At 42.8% G+C, this 5,000-nt stretch overlaps 1 protein-coding gene across 1 annotated transcript in view; it reads right to left on the bottom strand.

Annotated features, from left to right (window-relative positions):
• Positions 1 to 5,000, bottom strand: part of LOC128373179 (LIM domain-binding protein 3-like) — a 64,092-nt gene that overhangs the window by 19,685 nt on the left and 39,407 nt on the right. The window lies entirely within an intron of this gene.

Genomic DNA, 5,000 nt, shown 5'->3' with positions numbered 1-5,000 from the left:
AGGAAATACTTGAGTGATTTTAGAAGATCAGATCTTTGTGCAGCAGCTTTTAATATTTGTGTTGATTGATTCTTCATGTTTCAGCAGCGTTCTGATGCTACGCTAACAGTTCTGATGCTACGCTGATAGTTCTGATGCTACGCTAACAGTTCTGATGCTACGCTAACAGTTCTGATGCTACACTAACAGTTCTGATGCTACGCTAACAGTTCTGATGCTACGCTAACATTTCCTGTTTTTACCGACTCATTATTTATTTATCTTGCTTGTCTTTGTTTTATTATTTGACTTTGTGTTACATTACTATATATGAAAAGTGATATGGAAATGGACCCACAGTGATGACAGTGATGTGTGACATAAATAGATAGTAACGTCATGGAAAGTAAAGAAATAATTTAAACTCATGCATGCCTGGAAGTCTCTTTGTCTACATGTGCAGCATCTGTATTTAGTAGTATATTTATGGAGAGGAGTCAGACAGCTTCTCTTCATCATCATCATCATCATCATCATCATCATCATCATCATCGTCGTCGTTTGAACACTGACGTTCAGCTGCAGCTTCTCAGAGAGTTTAGTTTCTTGTTCTGACTGAGTGACGTCGTCTTTCTCACACTGAACTACTGAACACATGATCACGTTATTAGTCTTTGGAGCCGTTTCCAAACTAACGTGACCAAACTCTTCATAACGTGTCGATCACTGACGGGTTTTTAATAGTTCTAACAGAGCAATAAGATCAGGCTTTCATACACACACAATGCTTGTTAGTACATCAGTTCATAAATACAGAAAATAACCTGACACATCCTATAACAGTCCTAATTTATCTGCTAACAATAACACTCCAGAGTCTCTTTCATTTATGGTAAATTAACCAGCTTTTCTATTATTAGACGATGATGTATTAATGCTTTAATAAAAAACACTCTGACACCACTGAATCCCCAACAGGAAACACGATGACACACCAGTCCAGCTAACAGCAGCCACAGTAAATCATGCCTTTAAATATCCAAAACAGCAGAGCAAACCAACACACATCCAGGGATGCATTCAGCAGCAGCAGCAGGAGGAGGAGGAGGAGGAGGAGGAGGAGATACTAACTTTGGAGCAGCGGGGGAGAAAACCTTGTTTGACCACCGAGCGAGGAGAAGAGAGAAAGAGAGAGAGAAGATAAAGTCATTAGAGATCAGGTTCAGTTTGTGAATGCAGCTGAAGGACGACGGAGAGAGGAAGAGGAAGATCAGTTTATCTCAGCATCACAAACATCACCTGCCAGGCTGCAGAGAGGGAAAAGGAAAAGGTCAAAGGTCAACTGTAATATTCTCCTGCAACCTCTCTGGGCTGCAGAGCTGGAACATAAATGAGGAGGGGGATTATATTTACTAGGGGTGTCGAGATTCTCCAAATCCTCAATTCGATTTAATTTTCGATTTTAAGGTCTACATGGTGTGACTGATATAATGTCATCAGTACCATGAGCTGTGACAGTGATGTAACTCTGAATCCAGCAATCTGTCGTTAAAGCCACTAAATCTGCACTGATCAGACCTCCACTAACTTATTTCTTCACATCATCGTACCTGCTTGGCATTTCATAGTGTGGTTCCAGTTCGCTAATTAAAGGCTTAAATCCTGAATAAGATCACGTGTCTGATGCTTCATACCAATAACAGCACTAGATATTGCTTTAGTGTAGTGTTGTAGCACTCGAGATCGGTCTTGGTCTCGAGACCATTTTTTGAGGTTCTTGGTCTTGTCTGTCGGTCTCGGACTGGGTGGACTCCAGACCGGTAAAGACCACTGCTGATAGGCCATTTGTCCGTGCCTTACTGATAAGAGTGAAAAAGGACCCTCTCAAAAACAGCTAATAACTTCAAATCATTGGTAGTGTAAAGATTTCCCTGCCCGCGGTCAGTTTGGAGTCGACAGGAGGAAAGCGGCTGGGTGGACTCACATTTTAATGTTTTATTATGATATATACGGTCTTGGTCTTGGTCTTGGTCTTGCCTTGGTCTCGGTAATGTCTCGGTCTCGGTAATGTCTTGGTCTCGGTCTTGGTCTCGGTCTTGTCTTGGTCTCGGTCTTGGTAATGTCTTGGTCTCAGTAATGTCTCGGTCTCAGTAATGTCTTGGTCTCGGTCTTGTCTCGGTCTCTGTAATGTCTCGGTCTCTGTAATGTCTCGGTCTCAGTAATGTCTCGGTCTCTGTAATGTCTCGGTCTCGGTAATGTCTCGGTCTTGGTCTTGTCTTGGTCTCGGTAATGTCTCGGTCTCGGTAATGTCTTGGTCTCTGTAATGTCTCGGTCTCGTCTCGGTCTCTCTAATGTCTTGGTCTCGGTCTCGGTAATGTCTCGGTCTTGGTCTTGTCTCGGTCTCGGTCTCGTCTCGGTCTCTCTAATGTCTTGGTCTCGGTCTCGGTAATGTCTCGGTCTTGGTCTTGTCTCGGTCTCGGTAATGTCTTGGTCTCGGTAATGTCTTGGTCTCGGTCTCGGTAATGTCTTGGTCTCGGTAATGTCTCGGTCTTGTCTCGGTCTCGGTAATGTCTCGGTCTCAGTTATGTCTCCGTCTCTGTAATGTCTTGGTCTCGGTCTTGGTCTTGTCTCGGTCTCTGTAATGTCTCGGTCTCGGTAATGTCTCGGTAATGTCTTGGTCTCGGTAATGTCTCGGTCTTGGTCTTGTCTCGGTCTCGGTAATGTCTCGGTCTCGGTAATGTCTTGGTCTCGGTCTCGGTAATGTCTTGGTCTCGGTAATGTCTCGGTCTTGTCTCGGTCTCGGTAATGTCTCGGTCTCAGTTATGTCTCCGTCTCTGTAATGTCTTGGTCTCGGTCTTGGTCTTGTCTCGGTCTCTGTAATGTCTCGGTCTCGGTAATGTCTCGGTAATGTCTTGGTCTCGGTAATGTCTCGGTCTTGGTCTTGTCTCGGTCTCGGTAATGTCTCGGTCTCGGTTGGTGCGGTCTTGACTACAACGCTACTTTAGTGCAAGATCAACTTTGTGGAAGTTTAGCTCCAAATGACGATGGAAGAGTTGCCTGTGTTAACGGGCGTCTCCTATATCAGCGGTTGCCATGGTGATGCGTCTCCTATATCAGCGGTTGCCATGGCGTCTTTTAACCGGCTGCAGGTTCCAGTTAGAGGAGGTCCCCCGACCCGGCTTCACGCCTGAATCCTGCGTGTTTGTTCAGGTTTAAACTTTTAAATGTTTGGTTAAATGTTGGCTGATGTCGTCAGAAATCCAGCCGTGGTGATGCGTCTCCTATATCAGCGGTTGCCATGGTGATGTGTCTCCTATATCAGCGTTTGCCATGGTGATGCGTCTCCTATATCAGCGGTTGCCATGGCGTCTTTTAACCGGCTGCAGGTTCCAGTTAGAGGAGGTGTGTGTGTGAATGGACTGAATGCGGTTTATGTGTGTTTTCATGAGCACAGCAGCGACCCGGCTTCACGCCTGGATCCTGCGTGTTTGTTAAAGTTTTAAATGTTTGGTTTTCTTTTAACAAATGAGTTCAACACAGCTTTCATTGGCTGATGTCGTCCATCATTATATTTCTAACAAAGCTTATTTGGTGTTGCAATTTATTTTGAGGTGTAATCATGTTGATTGGTGAGAGCGTCCAGAAGCTTCCCTGACCTTTTCACGACGGCCAGAGGAGCCGACAGGTGTTTGGCTTCCTCAGCGACACAGTAACCCAATCACACTGCGGACTGAGGAAACACCACAGGCATGCTGGGTAATACAGTAACACGGCCACATACTTCACTCCCACCGCGGCTAAAGTGTAAGTGTTGGTTTGGATCTGTTACAGGGCCGTGTGTGTGTGTGTGTGTGTGTGTGTGTGTGTGTGTGTGTGGCTGTAAAGGACAGTAATGTGTTTTTTGGATGAGCTGCTCTCTCTCGGAGGACACTGAATCCTCTCTGTCATCATCGCTGAATCATCTCGAATGATCCGATAAACCCTCGTTCAGACCGGATTCTGCAGGCGTGTTGATAATTCCTGTCATTTAAATCTCTTCCTGACTGATTGACGTCTTACTTCTGCTTCATTTCATCAACTCAACTATGTAAATATACTTTAGTTAATTTCCATCACAGCTCTTTTAGTAAACTTCTAAAGGGTCAATGAGGTGTTTTATTGTGTCCATGAGGTTTAGTTTAAATTTAAAGGGTTAAAATGTGAAAATAAACGTATGAATAACTTCACACATTCTTTTTTTTGTGGACCCAGCATCAAATTTCTGCTTTTAATTCATTTAGAGAGAATATATTAGAGGATTATAGTAAAAATGTCTAAGTGGTGTAACCATAAAAACTTTGTACCAAATAATTCAACTTGCTTTAAAACAGTAAATAGTCAATAAAACACCTTCCTTCCTTCCTTCCTTCCTTCCTTCCTTCCTACCTAACACCATATCAACTAGTTTGGCATGATCTTACATCCTTCCTTCCTTCCTTCCTTCCTTCCTTCCTTCCTACCTAACACCATATCAACTAGTTTGGCATGATCTGACATCCTTCCTTCCTTCCTTCCTTCCTACCTAACACCATATCAGCTAGTTTGGCATGATCTTACATCCTTCTTTCCTTCCTTCCTTCCTTCCTTCCTTCCTTCCTTCCTTCCTTCCTTCCTACCTAACACCATATCAACTAGTTTGGCATGATCTTACATTATAACTTTTATATTAAATAAAGATAATGGAATATTATTGTTCTAAATATTACATTTCATCTGGAGAATCATGTATTTTGTGGTTACACCATTTGACATTTTCAGGAGCATTCAGTCTTACTTTTGGTCAAAAATGGTGCAAATGTCATTTAAATGATATAAAACCAACAAAAATACTAAATGTAAATCTTTTATTAATATATTGATTATATTGAAGTGGGTGTAACCTCCATGATGTCTTGCTGCGGAGATGCTGAGTTCAGTCTGAATTTATCTGCTGCTGTTTTCACCTGATGCTGCTTTTAAAACTAGTTTAACTGATTTATTAA

This window comes from Scomber japonicus, chromosome 14 (genome assembly GCF_027409825.1).
Source record: "Scomber japonicus isolate fScoJap1 chromosome 14, fScoJap1.pri, whole genome shotgun sequence".
Taxonomy (NCBI): domain Eukaryota; kingdom Metazoa; phylum Chordata; class Actinopteri; order Scombriformes; family Scombridae; genus Scomber; species Scomber japonicus.
Note: the sequence above shows the minus strand (reverse complement) of the source record. Positions and strands in the feature narration are given on the sequence as shown.